This window comes from Trachemys scripta, chromosome 8 (genome assembly GCF_013100865.1).
Source record: "Trachemys scripta elegans isolate TJP31775 chromosome 8, CAS_Tse_1.0, whole genome shotgun sequence".
Classification (NCBI taxonomy): domain Eukaryota; kingdom Metazoa; phylum Chordata; order Testudines; family Emydidae; genus Trachemys; species Trachemys scripta.
This window is the reverse complement of record NC_048305.1, coordinates 58,794,632-58,811,834: the sequence shown is the minus strand read 5'-3', so window position 1 is coordinate 58,811,834 and position 17,203 is coordinate 58,794,632. Positions and strand designations below refer to the sequence as shown.

Genomic DNA, 17,203 nt, shown 5'->3' with positions numbered 1-17,203 from the left:
GATGTTGTTTATATATAATATATATAAATGTTTATATATTTATGGATTCTGGCTGACAACATCAAGAGCAAAATATTCAGGTGGTGATCGGGATATGCCATTTAAATCCACTTCCCAGCCATATTAACACCCACAGCAACCCTGCCTTGTAAGAAAAAATAAGTAAGGCAAAAATGCTAGGAACTGTGGTAGCACAATAGATTGAAAAGCATGTGCTTAATTTTACTCATGTGAGCACTTCCAGTGAGGTTAGTGAAACTCATGTGCTTAAAGTTAAATACATGCATATGTTGTTCCCAGGATCAGTGCCTATAAAATTAAAAAGCTGATGGACTGAATGGTTTGATAGATGACAAAGTGAGCAACCAGTAGATTAAATAAATACACTTTGCAGATACAGGAAATATTTCACCTGGGATGGGACATAATACTTAGCACAAAATCACGAGGAGTATATTCTAAAATTCCTAGGACAGAGTTGAGGTATTATTGTAATTAAACAAACATGATGAACAATAGAAAAACTCTTAATATTTTTACATCTGTATATGTTAATTCTACTCCATATCAGATAGAAACCAACAGCTACACAATGAACCAGCAGAAATGTGTTTAGAACTCAGGAATTTGTGGCTCCCCAGCCATCGCTTGCTCGCTCGCTCGCTCTCTCTCTCTCTCTCACACACACACACACACACACACACACACACACACACACACACATGTACGTGTATTTTAGTCACCAAAGTCAGGCAAGTCCATTACCAGAAAAAGTCATACTAACCCAGGATTATGCAGTGTGCTGTGACTTCTATTTCTGGATAAGTGCTGTGAAAAGTGTGACTAATGCACTGTAAAATTTAAGAAGGTTTGAAATGTTAAGTGGCTGGCTGGGATTAGGTGCTTCACCAAAGTCATTTTTGCTCATATGCAGAGGGTTGAACTGATCACACTGTCCCTACTTTGGCCTCAAATTTTGAAGTAAGGGAATATCTTATTAGGAGGGACCTTGGAAACTTTCCGTCTGCCTCACTTTGAAGCACTGAGAGAGAATCATTCAACAAAATCATGTAGGTAAATCCCTGAAAATTGCTTTCCTGTGAACATAGCAGCATTTATTAAATATTGGTTCCTATTGTTCTCTCTTTCAATGTTTATGGTTTTTTTCTGTATTTATTCTTAGTATTACATACACTATATACTTTTAGTACTGTTTGTGTGAACTTTTAACCAGGTATTTCATATTAAAATATTCATGTGTAGTGCAACTTCCAAAAACGATTTGCAAATACTTTAAGAAACCATCACTTGCTTTTTCACCCTAGTAAGATGACTTCGTGCTTTTGAGTTATAATGCACTGTGCTGTATAGTTAGTTGAACATTGATTGAGTTACTGTGCTGGTTTGGTTAGCATTGCAGTTGGTCAGAAATTTTTCAATTGAACGTTTTATCATTGAAAAATGCCAATTTGTTGAAATCTAAACATCCTGTGGGAACATGTAGATTGAGACGAAAAACTTTCAGAAACCTGTCTGGTTATTGCCAAGTCATCTGCCCGCCTCCCCAGCTCATTGGCATCTCACCTGGCAGCTCCAAGGTACTGCAAGTCCCTGGACTCTGCAGTATCCTGTCTGGCAGGGAGCTTGGGAGCCAGGGCTCTCAATCTTTGTGGAATTCTACCAGGCAAGTGACTATGGAGCTGGGGCTACCAGAGATTCCAGACTCCCAGCTCCTTGGCAGGCCACTTGGTGCACTGGTGCAGAGCTGGGGCTCTCCCCAAGAGGCTGGCTCCCCAGCTATAGTTAGCCCTCAACTCACACAGCTCTGGTTAGCATTCCTTGGCACACACTTTGGCCCTGACCCTGCAAACACTGACACAGATGCTTACTTTGAAGGACATGGCTAGTCTCAGTTAGTGTGTATATATAGCAAATAAACAAAGAAAACCTTGTTTTAAAAGACTCTTAAGACTTCGAAGTCGATCACTGAAAAGTTAGAAGCAACTGAAGCAAGATTTCCTGTGTAATCTTAATTCAGCCCCCGTGTGCCTATGCATGATACTGTCTTTAAGTACATGATCATATACCTCCCCCCACACACAGCCTTTTCAGTTTCCTATCTGTACAATGGAGATATAATACTTCCTTTTCTTTGCTCAATATGTGTTTCCCCTTGTAGTTTAATGGAGAATTTGGATTTTTTTTTTTATTCTGCTGCAATGATTTTTTTTTATTCTTAATGCATGCAAGCACACACACTTTTCTGGAGGGCTTATACACACCTGCTCCTTGTGTGCTACATTCCACATCACAAATCCATTTCTTGCAGTGTTGTTCCCTTTGAGCTTGTAGAGAGTCCCCTAAAAATGCTTCCAGCTAGTGGTCTATCTATTTTGCAGCTGTAGTGCAAGTGCTAAGCTACAGCCTCTCCACAGACACCGGTACTGTTGCGGCCTCAAACAATGTTCTGTATATTTAAACAAAATGTTTTCAAAATCCTGAGTCCCATCCATTTGGGAAACACTTAAAGGAAAGCTTACCTTCAAGCGTATGCTGGAGGCTATTGCAGTAAAGAATTTTCCTGAATTGTGGCTTTTTTAAATTCTAATTTGCTATAATTTAATTTCTTGAAGCATCTATCTTAGAGATGATAATTATGAAAGGGAGTTATTGCAAAATAGGTCACTCACAGGTGCACATGGGATTGGGCCTTTTGTTACCCACACATCTGTTATAAGCACCTCTGTTCCTTAGGAAGTCTAATTCATACAGTGAGTTTGCATTAAGTGGATGATTCAAAAAAAGTAAAGAAACTCATGCACACAATACATGAAATGATTAACTATTTTCTCAAGGAGAGTTTGTCAGTTAGGAAGCACCACATCCCAAAAAGATCTCTTGTAGTGCATTAAGCCTCTGCTCTCTGTTCTTTAGTATTTTGCCTGAGCTGAGGATTCATGAGCACAGTCAGAAATGACTTTTATGCTCCTTGAAATGTCACCAAGGGGAGAAGGTGAACTTCCGGCTGAGGAGATCACTGAACAGTTCATATTTGGCTAACTGCATCAATAAAATTAATCAGTAATTGCATACCCAAATAAAATCACATAAAATGATTGAAAAGTGGCTAAGCCATTTCTAGGAAAAAAATAATAAAATCTAGTGGTTCTGGCCCTTTTAGTTGTTTGGTAATAGTATCTAATTGAAAGTAGACCTGAGAGTAGACATGGTGGGTTCAAAAAGAGAAAGTTAAATATTATATCATGTGTATAAATTGAATTGAATTTACTGAATGAATTGAAACAATGAAAAAAAGGCACAGCTCTTCCTGGCATAGTCAGACATGACAGGCTCTACAGATGCAGAGACTCTCTCACCAGCAGTGGCTTGCCTGCCACAACACAGCCTGCAACCAGTATGAATCAGCCATAGAATTCACACTTCCTTACAGATTCACCCCCGTAGTCCTTTGTGAGCAAACCTTGCTGAGGAAAGTAAGCCAGCCTAAGTTTTAAAGGTCTAGGAAACAATGAAAAGCTCTGTAGTTGCTTAAGAAATAGTGCATGTGCCAACCAGGTATGCACACACGGTTAATCAAGTGAATGTGCGGGAGTTCAATAGAGTATCCATGCAAGATCATCTGAAGCCATCCCATTTCATAGTGTCAAAAATATTTGTCATTATTAATGACTGATTCAGAATGATAGAGTGCAGTGGTCCTAAGAAGAGTATATAGTTTAGGTGTTTATATGTAGAACTTCTGATATAAGAAAAGGATCAATTTACATGTGCAGACTGTTTTATTATTATTATTATCATTGAAGTAAACCTTGATTATTCTTTTTTCCAAAGTAGGCAAAATAAGAATTCTGCATTGTAAACAAAGCATTTCCCAGCCACATAGTCTGCAAAATCATGGCCCATACAACTTCACTATGGGCAATCTAATTACCCCAGACAGCCTCAACTTGCTTTAAAAAAAAATCAAGAGGAATTTCTTATTTCAAGGAATTCTTGATGCATTTCATCATTTAGATTGAGCAGAGACAGAATAATTTGACCACTCATGGAAAAATGTCAGAGCAGAATAGAAGAAAATCTCAACATGGTGGGTTTTCTCTTCCCATTTCACACTTTGAATCAATAGCTAGATCAGTTTCTGTTCCTTTGGTTTTCAACAACCATAAACGGCAAGGGTCCATCTCACAATTTATAAAGCTTCTATAGATCACCCAAACTTCAGTGTGTTAATACCTCCCTTAAACAAGCAGTGGCCAGGTCATTCCTCAAAAATGTCCCATCTTGGGAAGCAAGTAAGCCACAAATTATTGTTCTGCCTCAAATACTGTGGATTTAGGGAAAGTCATCTAGGAAGCAGTGAGGGAACAACTCTAGCTGCACTTAGAGTTCATGTCTCTGATTCCCAGCAGTTGGGGTTCAGACATGTCACTTTGGTATTGAACTTAGGCTGCAGTGGCATCAACAGTCAACCCCATAATAAGCTATAAACCAGTTAAAAATTCTGAATTTAAGATAAAAAATGGATGAATCTACTTAATGTTTTAACAAAAGAGTTCTACAGCTCTGTATGAGAAAAGTACCATAAAAATATAGATCTGGGTTCCTACTCTCTTGCACCCTTATGACGTTATTAACAAAATGGGTATAAAATATTTCCACATTGAAAACAATAGGCTTAGGCACACTCTTTGCAGAGGTGTCAATGGTTATGCACAGGAAAACCAGGCCCATAACTTGAAATACAATATGTTTCTCTGAGAACAGAATATACCAAGCCGTATTTGAGTCCTATTTAAGTATATGGGACTAGTCAATTTACTAAATCCATAACTCATGCAGCAGTGGGGCACCACCTGACTCTCCGATGCTCTTCAGCTTCCATTAAATACCTAGAAACTAAGTTTTTAAAAAAGTTTCTCTTCCTGGCCTGGCCAAGTATTATGTGAACACTGAAGATCCCATGGCACCATTCACAAGAATCAGAGATATTTGCTTTGGTGTCAAATCCAAATAAGAAGTTCTATTTTTTTTATACCTAAATGCCTTTTAAATTTTCAACTGTGTATGGTCATCTTCATTTACTGTTCTATACTATATTGTTACTATGCTAATTCTATCACAAAGATGCTGCATTTCAGTGGAAGGCTAAGCAATTTGTATTTACATTTCGATAAAACATTTATTTCATACCATCACTTATTTTATTGGCATGAGACAGTTATGTCACAAACGCCATCATGTATTCTATATCTACACAGACAAAGGAAGTTTGCTAACTTTTAAAAGCAACATTAACCTTCAAAATTAAAGGCATTGCATGGAAGATACTGTATTATTTTTTCATGTTTTGATAATTGTATATTTGTTAAAAATGAATCGAAACATTTTCTAACAAGTTCTTGAGTGCTGGATCTTATTTCAGCACAAACATTTACATACAAAAAAGTAGAGCATAAGAAAGACCAACTAAAGCTGTTTCTGTGAAAAATAAGTACTGTAGCTATATTTGGGAAATGTAGAGCTCTCCCTTCACCGTCCATATTCCTCATAATGCTTTAAAATTCAAGGCTGATCATTCCTTCCCCTTCTTCATAGGCTAGTGAGACTGTAATTAGTGGAGACATGGGATGGCCAACCAGTTTAAACACAGAATATTGAAAAGGTCAGTGCAGTACAAGGCAGGAGTTATTTATAGAACATGCTGGGCATTTAAATTTTCATCTACTTTTTCATGACAATGTGCAAAAAAAGAGGAAGCTGACAGCAAATTAATTCTTCTTCATGATAAGTTATGTTAATGAGATTGAGAAAATAGTACACAATTATCCCACTCACTACTAGTTTAAAAAGGACACTGAAGTTTCTCCCCCTTCTCATTTATTTTTACCCATTCTTCTAAAAAGCCCTCAAGAAATTTGAAACTGAACTCATTTCCTTATTTATTTTTTTCCCATTCATTCTGCACAATGTCTAATTCTGCCCTAGTCCAAATTCAGTCATTGTTTGGCTTGTTTACCCAAAGGTTGAACTTATTCCTCAAGAACTGCCTTAGAAATGGGTGCAATGATACAGGCTTTGCTGGGTTCCATCCCAATGGAACTTTTCTCTTCACAACCCATCGGTTCATAAGCTATCAAAAAGAGCTGGGTGACTTTTTTGGTCAATGTACTATTCATAAAAAAAAAATGCTTTTTTGAGTGAAACAAAACTATTCACAAATGCAGATCAAATTCGGCATATAGTTTCTGATGAAAAAAATCATTTTAATAAATATCAAGATTTTTCAAAAAGATTGTTTTGAATCAACATTCAAATGGTTTTGTTTGACCCAAATGATTTTCTTTTTTTGGTTAAGCAAGGGGAAAAATACTGAAAAAGTTTTGTCTCAAAGCAACCAAACTGTACAAACCCACCTGGGATTTGAGTGGCTGGGTTATGATGCTGTGGCTGCTGTAATAACTCAAAGTAGCTAGATCAACTAGCTTGGGTATGTCTACAGATGCTGCAGTCATACCTCTGATTGCAGCGTAGACATATGCTAAGGATTGATGGATGACAGTAACTTTAACAGCTTTTGTGTTCGCTTCCCAAGAACACCCTAGCAAACATACTTACTGGCGAGAAGCCTCTGAGGCAGTGAATTTTAAGTCTCTACTGAAGAATATTTATGGATAATCATGAGTACTGGAAACCTAAAAACTAAGATATACTCTCATTCAATCATAAATATTGCATATTCCAACCCACCTGCACAGAGGTGGAAATAGCAACCCTGTGGAAACTGCTTCTCCCCCCTGTGCTGTGACTCATGATTTGAGTAGTTAGCACAGCATTGCAAAGTGGCACCTTATGTTCCCTGGTTTCTTTCTGTCTGTTACTACTTTGAACCACTTAAATCCTACTGTCTGTATTTAATAAAATCACTTTCTATTTAGTAATTCACTCAGAGTATGTATTAATACCTGGGGGAGCAAACAACTGTGCATATCTCTCTATCAGTGTTATAGAGGGCGAACAATTTATGAGTTTGCCCTGCATAAGCTTTATACAGGGTAAAACGGATTTATCTGGGTTTAGACCCCACTGGGAGTTGGGCATCTGAGTGCTAAAGACAAGCACGCTACTGCGAGCTGTTTTCAGGTAAACTTGCAGCTTTGGGACAAGTGATTCAGACCCTGGATCTGTGTCTGGAGCCAAACAGGAGTGTCTGGCTCAGCAAGACAGGGCGCTGGAGTCCTGAGCTGGCAGGGAAAACAGAAGCAGGGGTAGTCTTTGCACATCGGGTGGCAGCTCCCAAGGGGGTTTCTGTGATCCAACCCGTCACAGTGGCTCTAATAAATTTGTTAGTCTCTAAGGTGCCACAAGTACTCCTGTTCTTCTGGTTTCTTTGAAGATTCATGTAAAGCAAGTAACAAAACTTGTTCTATAAATTTCTCTCATCCTGTAGCAATCACCAACACCTTAGCACTCTCCTGGTACAGTCAGACCAACCACTTCCACAGTGGCGAGCGTAGTTCAGCCCTTTTCATTCCGTTTTTGGCCTCAGTACCTAATTAAGCCAGATGGGATGGTGGATTAGATGAGGAAGTCATCAGTCCCAGAGCATATTAAGACCACTAACAAATTTACCTGGTCTCAGAACATGTGTTTGGGAATACTGTATTTTTTTTAAATAGTTCATTCCATCTTTACCACACTCTGCTTCTACTTTCAATATTGACATTTTTCCTTTTTACAATTATACTTTATAATGCTCTCTCATGCGTATATGTGTGTATATATTATATATAAAACCCACAGGCTCTGTTAATTCTGTCTTTAAATTCCAATATTAAAAAATGCTGCTGCCTCAGCAAACACAAACCTAAGTAATATGTTTTTAAAAGTTTGGAAACTTTCAATGACTTTTTGTAAAAGGTTTACTATTTCAAGGGGAAGTAACAAGAATTTCTATTGACCCTGGAAAAATGCATATTTTTGTGATTTTTCTCCGGGGCTGAAGAATGCCTTGAGCATGACAGCTATTTCCAGAGGTTTTCTTTACAGCAAACTGTTTTCATGTTTATCCATGCTGAAATAAATTCATTACATGAGGTGTGATGCAAGCTGTTTACTAATGCTGAGCTTCTCCAGCGTTTCACAGTAGCTAGGGAGAAACAACTATAGAAAGCAATCAACTTTGGGATACAGAAAAGAGGAAGTCACTTTGCTCTGTTGTGATATCCCATTGACAGTCTCTCTCTCAGGGGCCCTGTGTCTTGGTGGATCCCAGTATAAGTTAAATATATAAAGGATGTTTGTTGATTACTCTTTGCTATTTTACTGCCAAGGACACAGAAGAAGTGAGGTTTTAACTCACGAAAGCTTATGCCCAAATAAATTTGTTAGTCTTTAAGGTGCCACCAGACTCCTTGTTGTTTTTGTAGACTCTACACAGCTGACCCTGGTAAATTCAGTACAGTCATGTTTCACTGAGCTCCTTAACTATAACATGTTTCATATTGTTCTAAAAAAGCATATCACCACCACCATAAAAAAATAAATAAAGAAGCAAGCATGCACAGGAGCTACCATTCCTTAAGAACATTGTAAAGAAGACAGGGAAGAAACCTCACAAATAAGTGCATACTGAACACAGGTAGAGACTATACTTTTCAGTTTAGTGGTCAAATGGGAAAAAAAATGTCCAACACAGGTGTTTTAAAAGTTGGTTTGAAGAGACACGTCAAAATAAAATGGTTAATTTCTAATTGAGTTTCAAAAATATCAAAACAAACTTTTCAACTACTTCAATTTTTTTATCCCTTATTTTTTATTCAGCCAACACTAATCTCCAAATTTCACCTGAATTCATGAATAGTTTTGGTCACCTGAAAACTGCTTTTTTGGTGAATTTATTATTCAACCAAAAAAGCTTTTCCAGCTCTCCTGGTAATGACTGTATGATCCCAAGGACTGGTTCTGCTTCAGTCTTGGCTTTGACTATGTTTAAGACAGCTGCTGGACTACTCTAAGATATATAACTGGAGCAGGGTCCTCAATAGAGTCCCTCATTCTCTCTTTGGCAAACAAACCAAAAGCCCATTTTGCTCACTGTTATTTCAAAGGCTAAGCCCTATCTCCAGTAACAAATGACCTGATGCCAATCCTAACTGTTGATGAATGTCTTTCTCCCAGTTCCATACTCCCCCTCCCAGCTTGCCAACCCACCCAGTGACAAGTGTCTTATTGACTCCCAACTAACGCACTCTACAGACATGCAGCCTAAACTTTCTGCCAGCTGCTAAACCCTTCTGCTGACATTATCCATATCCTCTCAAACTGCTGGTAAATTATAGGATTATATAAGACTGACACCCAATTTTTCTGGGGACCCCAAAAACTTAAGCAGACAGAAGGTTTAAGCTGCATTACAAGCAAATTTTCTTCTGAAAACTCTTGCTAAGCTTGCCAGCAAGTAACCTGTCAAATGAAGTGGAATTACAGTGAAATAATCTTATTGTAGGAAAATGCCATAAGTGAGAGAACTTATTTTTTTCACCCTCAGAAAAGGAGGTGATAGTTCAGGTTGAACTACAAAGATAATGACTCCCAAAGAAGAATGTGATTCATGGGTTCATAGATGCTTGAATTGGCTTTTGAAAATAAACATTTTCTATGGCAATATGATGTTTTTTTCTCAAATGGATCTTTGTCAGTCATAATAGAATGGTAGCAGATCACTGAACTCAGTATCTAGCAAATGAATAAAAAGGGAGCTCTGACCATTCTTTTTGCCTGAAACGGTGTAGTCTTAATATTACCTACCTACCTACCTACACACACACACACACACACACGTTAGATCAGTGTCAATAGATGCAAAAGGTCCTTTTCATTTATCTTCCTCAAATAGTACTCAAGAAAGTTGACCTGTCTAAGCTGACCTTGTTATATTCATTCATTTCTAACCCCCATTAAGCTGCAAATGCAACTGCTACCATTACTAAGGCTTGGAAAGATTAGAGTATAGAATTTTGCTTTAGCTCCTAGCAGGCAATAGTTGCCATAGCACCACTCTACTGCAAAGCATCATCTTCACTCAGCAGAGGACAGCGTGCCCAATACTCCACTCCCTCACATTGTTTTTTAAACCAGTGTGACTCCACTGAAGCAAATTAAGTTGCATTGGCATAGAACTTGTGTTGTGGAGGAGGCAATCAGGCCCAGGATGCTAAACTGTGCTTGAACATTGTTTAAATGTGATCACAGCAAGTCTGATTTATAATTTATTGCATGGTTGAACCTGTTTTTGTGGAAACAAGGCTGGTGTTACGGATGACATCAAAATATTTGCAAAAAGAAGAACAGGAGTACTTGTGGCACCTTAGAGACTAACAAATTTATTAGNCATTCATTTCTAACCCCCATTAAGCTGCAAATGCAACTGCTACCATTACTAAGGCTTGGAAAGATTAGAGTATAGAATTTTGCTTTAGCTCCTAGCAGGCAATAGTTGCCATAGCACCACTCTACTGCAAAGCATCATCTTCACTCAGCAGAGGACAGCGTGCCCAATACTCCACTCCCTCACATTGTTTTTTAAACCAGTGTGACTCCACTGAAGCAAATTAAGTTGCATTGGCATAGAACTTGTGTTGTGGAGGAGGCAATCAGGCCCAGGATGCTAAACTGTGCTTGAACATTGTTTAAATGTGATCACAGCAAGTCTGATTTATAATTTATTGCATGGTTGAACCTGTTTTTGTGGAAACAAGGCTGGTGTTACAGATGACATCAAAATATTTATCATTCCTCTTAATTCCCCGCCCCCTCAAAAAAATCAACAAAACCTGTCAGAGTATAGCAGCTCATGTCCCTTTGCTCTCCACTTCCAGATGCTGCTTGTGGAAGGGATGCCCCTGAAGATGCTAAAGCCATGCCGAGGTGCAGGACAATAAAATCACAAGTAATCTTTAAAAACCAGTGTCCTATCTATCTACTTATGTATCCTATGTCTACCCTAGTCAGAGTATATGGGAAATAAAGTCTGTGTAAATATGAAGCCTATTCTAGTCACATCTGCCTTTTCTAAAGGTGGGAATTTGTTGTGATTTATTTCAGCATCTAATTTATATGTAATGGTTTCAAGAAGATAATAAGGATAAAGAAAATGGTATTGAAATAAATTTACTGCTCCCCCTTTACTTTTTTAATCCATTCCACATGACCCTCATGACTTGAGGCTATCCTAGATAAATTACAAGTTCTTATGTAACATTTACCACCACATTTATTCAGGTAAGTTTCACTCTCAAGTGACAGTATTTAATCTTTTTTAGTGCAATGACTACCAAAAGAACAAGAGAATGTAATGTAGCTTTTCTGTCAAATTATTTAAAGTTGTTATGGGTCTGTCTCATGCAGAGTCCTCAGAATTGATACTGCAATCAATTTAGGATTTAAATGAATCTTTGAGGATTCTTGATTTTCCAGGAAATCTCTCTGGAGAATTAGGTTTTGCTATTGAAAATTGTAGTTTAATACCTTCCTAAATTAAGCCTCTGTGAGCTATATTAGTTGCAAAGTACTCAATCCAGTTACTGGATAGCTGAAGAACACAGTAGAAGTAATAAGTCTACTGTTGCTTTGCCCTGGTCTACACTATGAATTTAGGTCAAATTTAGTGGTGTTAGATCAATTTAACCCTGGACCTGTCCACACGATGAAGCCATTTTTGTCAACTTAAAGGGCTCTTAAAATAGATTTCTGTACTCCTCCCCGACAAGGGGATTAGCGCTGAAATCGACATTGCCGGGTCAAATTTGGGGTAGTGTGGATGCAATTTGACAGTATTGGACTCCGGGAGCTAACCCAGAGTGCTCCATTGTGACCGCTCTGGACTGCGCTTTCAACTCAGATGCACTGGCCAGGTAGACAGGAACAGCCCTGGGAACTTTTGAATTTTATTTCCTGTTTGGCCAGCATGGCGAGCTGATCAGCATGGGTGATCATGAAGAGCTCATCAGCATAGGTGACCATGCAGTCCCAGAATCGCAAAAGAGCTCCAGCATGGACCGAATGGGAGGTACTGGATCCGATCACTGTTTGGAGAGATGAATCCATGCTATCAGAACTCCGTTCCGAAAGACGAAATTCCAAAATATTTGAAACAAATCTCTAAGGGCATGATGGACAGAGACTACAATAGGCCACGTGAAAATTAAGGAGCTCAGGCAAGCCTACCAAAAAGCCAAAGAGGCAAACGGCCGCTTGGGGTAAGAGCCCCAGACATGCCACTTCTATGATGAGCTGCCAGCAATTCTGGGGGGAAGAGAGGTACCACTACCCCATCCCTGTCTGTGGATACCTGCAAGGGGAGAGTTTCACGCAACAGGGATGGGGAAGATGATGAGGAGGAGGATCGTGCACAGCATGCAAGCAGAGAAACCATTCTCCCCGACAGCCAGGAACTGTTTATCACCCTGGAGCCAATACCCTCCCAACCGGGGCTCATGGACCATGAAGCCGGAGAAAGCACCTTTGGTGAGTGTACTTTTGTTATTATAATGCATGGTTTAAAAGCAAGTGTGTTTAATGATTAATTTGCCCTGAAGACTTGGGATGCATTCACGGCCAGTACAGCCCCTCCTTTTAAATGGCCAACCCAATGGGTGCTTGGTATGGGAAAGGAGGGCTCTGCTGTTTGAAATCATTCTCACATGTTATGAAGGTTGAAGAAGCCGAAAGACTGTGGCTTACCATGGCTGCCTGCAAGCCGAATTCTGTTTCCCTGCGTGTGTGATCTCCCACACCAAACCAGCAGGCCCTCAATATAAGAGGCAAAATGTGACCTTGTATCAAAAGCACATGTCCTATGTAATGTTAACAGCTTGGTTCACTGTGAAAGAGTTTACCCATTGTTCTCTAAAATGTGTCTTTTTAAATACTACTCTCCCTTTTTTTCCTCCCACTGCTGCAAATGTTTCAGCGCTCCCCCATCATCTCCGTCCCAGAGGCTAGCGCAGATAAGAAGGTGGAAAAAATGCACTCACGATGAAATGTTCTCTGAGCTCATGCAGTTCTCCTGCACTGAAAGAGCTGAGCAGCATGCGTGGAGGCAAGCAATGTCAGAGTCCAGGAAAGCAGAAAATGAACGCGAGGACAGGAGGGACGAGCGAGATGAGAGGTGGCAGGAGCAAGAGAGGTGGCAGCGCTATGAGAGGAGACAGGATGCAATGCTGAGGGTACTGGGGGATCAAACCAATATGCTCCGGCATCTGGTGGAGCTGCAGAAAATGCAGCAGGAGCACAGACCGCTGCTGCAGCCACTGTGTAACCACCTGCCCTCCTCCCCAGGTTCCATAGTCTCCTCACCCAGACACCCAAGAATGCTAGGGGAGAGGGGAGAAGGGAGAGGCCTCCGGGCACCCAACCACTCCACCCCAGAGGACTGCCCAAGCAACAGAAGGTTAGCATTCAATAAGTTTTGAAGTGCAGTGTGGCCTTGTCCTTCCCTCCTACTGTCATCCACCACCTCACCCAGTGCTTCCCTCTTCACTCACCCTTCCCAGGCTACCTTGGCAATTATCTCCCTATGTGGGTGATGAATTAATAAAGAATGCATTATTGTGAAACAATAATGACTTTATTGCCTCTGCAAGAGGTGATTGAAGGGGGGAGGGCAGTTGGCTTACAGGGAAGTAGAGTGAACCAAGGGGGCGGGTTTTCATCAACAAGAAACAAACAGAACTGTCACACCATAGTCTGGCCAGTCATGAAACTGGTTTTCATAGCTTCTCTGATCCACAGCGCGCTCTGCTGCGCTCTTCTAATCGCCTTGGTGTCTGGCTGTGTGTAATCAGCAGCCAGGCAATTTGCCTCAACCTCCCACCCTGCCATAAACGTCTCCCTCTTACTCTCACAGATATAGTGGAGCACACAGCAAGTGGCAATAACCATTGGAATATTGGTTTTGCTGAGGTCTAACCGAGTCAGTAAACTGCGCCAGTGCGCTTTTAAATGTCCAAAAGCACATTCTACCACCATTCTGCACTTGCTTAGCCTATAGTTGAACAGCTCCTGACTACTGTCCAGGGTACATGTGTATGGCTTCATGAGCAACGGCATTAAGGGGTAGGCTGGGTCCCCAAGGATAACTATAGGCATTTCAATGTCCCCAACAGTTATATTCTGGTCTGGGAAGTAAGTCCCTTCCTGCAGCAGTTCAAACAGACCAGAGTTCTTGAAGATGCGAGCGTCATGTACCTTTCCCGGCCATCCCACATTGATGTCGTTGAAACGTCCCTTGTGATGCATCAGTGCTTGCAGCGCCATTGAAAAGTACACCTTGCTGTTTATGTACTGGCTGCCTTGGTGGCCCAGTACCAAGATAGGGATATGCATTCCGTCTATCGCACCATTACAGTTAGGGAATCCCATTGCAGCAAAGCCATCCACTATGAGCTGCACACTTCCCAGAGTCACTACCCTTGATAGCAGCAGCTCAGTGAGTGTGTTGGCTACTTGGATCACAGCAGCCCCGACAGTAGATTTACCCACTCCAAATTGGTTACTGACTGACCGGTAGCTGTCTGGTGTTGCAAGCTTCCAAAGGGCTATCGCCACTCGCTTCTCAAGTGTGAGGGCTGCTCTCATCTCGGTATTCTTGTGTTTCAGGGCAAGGGAAAGCAAGTCACTAAGTTCCATGAAAGTTCCCTTATGCATGTGAAAGTTTCACAGCCGCTGGGAATCATCCCTGCAACACTATGCAATCCCACCAGTCTGTGCTTGACTCCCAGGCCAGGATCGGCATTCCACAGCATGAACATGCCCCGTTACCACCAGGATGTCCTAATAGCCAGGGCCCGTGCTTTGAGAGAAGTCTGTGTCCATGTCCGCATCACTATTGTGATCGCGCTGTCGTCGCCTCCTCGCCTGCTTTTGCAGGTTCTGCTTCTGCACATACTACAGGATAATGTGTGAGGTGTTTACATGCTCACAACAGCAGCGGTGAGCTGAGTGGACTCCACGCTTGCTGTGGTATGCCGCCTGAAGGAGAGCAGGAAAGCAGAGTTGCAGTGGAATCGGTGGGTGACGACAGATGCCACAAGAATAGATATTTATGGATTCATGGCACCAGGAAAGCAGAGTTACAACGGAAGCGGTGGAGGATGACGGTTAGCACCGCGCACATTTCCCGAGTATCTGGGAGCCCATGACAGACAACATGGAGAAATTCACTGTCGAGGCAATATTAGCAGAGCAGAGTTGCAGCAGAAGTAGTGTATGACGATGGTTTGCAGTCCTATTGCACCATCTGCTGCCAGCAGCACCCAGAACACAACAGCGGTGGTATCAGTGAGCTGAGCGGGTTGCACGCTTGCTCTGGTATGGTGTCTGAAGGAGACCAGGAAAGCAGAGTTGCAGCAGAAGCAGTATATGACGATGACAATGGTTTGCAGTCCTATTGCACCGTCTGCTGCCAGCAGCACCCAGGACACAACAGTGGCGGTGTTGGTGAGCTGAGCTGAGCTGAGCAGGCTGCACACTTGCCGTGGTATGGTGTCTGCACAGAAAAAAGCCACAAAACGATTGTCTGCCATTGCTTTCACGGAGGGAGGGGCGACTGACAATATGTATCCAAAACTACCTGCGAAATGTTTTTGCCCCATCAGGCACTGGGAGCTTAACCCAGAATTCCAATGGGCAGCGGAGACTGTGGAAACGGTGGGATAGCTACCCACAGTGCACTGCTCTGTAAGTCGATGCTAGCTACGGTAGTGAGGATGCACTCTGCTGACTTAATGCACTTAGTGTGGACATATGCAGTCGACTGTATACAATCGATTTCTAAAACCAGACTTCTATAAAATCCACCTAATTTCGTAGTGTAGACATACGCAAAGTTATAACGCTTAAGGGGACCAGCATAAATATTTTGGTTTGGGAAATTCTGTGCACAAAACAGACTGTTACTTGCATGCCATACTGCTAATTTTTCACTCGTCATAGCATTTAATTTAAAAATGCCTGAGATTATGATTTCAGCAGTATGCTATAGCTTGTCTTACAAGTTCCAAAAAACGACCTTTACCCAATATGGGCAACACTGCAATTAAAGTCAGCAAATGGAACAATGAGCAGTATAAAAAATAATCGCAATCTTTTAAAATTAAATCTAAATTACTGTGCTGGCAAGAAAATGCACTTCTAGTCATAAAATGTCAAAACAGTTTTAGGATTAGAACTTCATCTGTTCGTAGCAAAGACACATTTTTAAAGATGTGCTAATTAAAGATTTCACTTATCTGCAATCAACATCGCTGGGGATATTTTTTGACAGATGGCTGAAATGAATACCCTTCATGATCACACATCTATGAGCCACATAATGTACCACTGCACAGTCTCCGACTTACTACCAGTAGATGCCTTCAGCTGGTTTGCAATCCCCGAGGGAACATTAAAAACATATGGGGTAAAAAAGTGTATTGTCATAATTATTTAATTGTTTTCTGAATAATTGTTATAGCAAAATATATCCTCTTCATTGTGAGGAAAGATGAGTTTATAGTACATCATTCGAGTGGTCAAAATGCCTCATAATTAATTGGTATTAACTGAAAAGAATATTGGCCTTTTCTGTACATTTTCCTCGTAATATATGTTACCTCTAGCAATGAAATTAGAGGGAGGACAGAAAGCTGTTTTAGATCTAATCGTATTAAATACTTTGGACATGGTATGAGGGACTGGAGAGAACAGAAATGATAATTTAATATTGCTAAAGTATGGTGTGCTGTCGTCATCCAGATTTTGTAACATACAGCTTTGTAGAAATTGGTTAATAATTCCAAGACAATTTCCTTTGTTAATCTCCCATTATACATGTCAGAAAGGCTATTTAATTAGACAATGATTATTTAATATCTAAAATGGCAATTCCCTAGCACCACTACATGTTGTACAATACCTATTTTTTTAGAAAATAAATATTAACAAAAACAGGAAACTGATTGAGGGAGGCAGGAAGGAGAGAAGAGAAAAAGCCCATGATCGCTTTCTACAGAAATATTGTGTCAAATAGAAAAATATAGATTCAAAGTGCATGAAGAACAAGCAGAAATGAACAGAAACCTAGTTGCTTAAGAAAAGATGATTAAGTTTTTTAATAGGTCATAGGTAGTGGATAGGACTTTCA

General features: G+C 40.5%; 1 long non-coding RNA gene across 1 annotated transcript; it reads left to right on the top strand.

Moving 5' to 3' along the window:
• The first annotated feature begins 934 nt into the window (after nt 1-934).
• On the top strand, nt 935-16,878 carry LOC117881200. Its single transcript, XR_004646732.1, has 3 exons — nt 935-1,070; nt 10,899-10,969; nt 16,346-16,878. It is a non-coding gene; the product is annotated as an uncharacterized LOC117881200 (long non-coding RNA).
• The last annotated feature ends 325 nt before the right edge of the window (nt 16,879-17,203 follow it).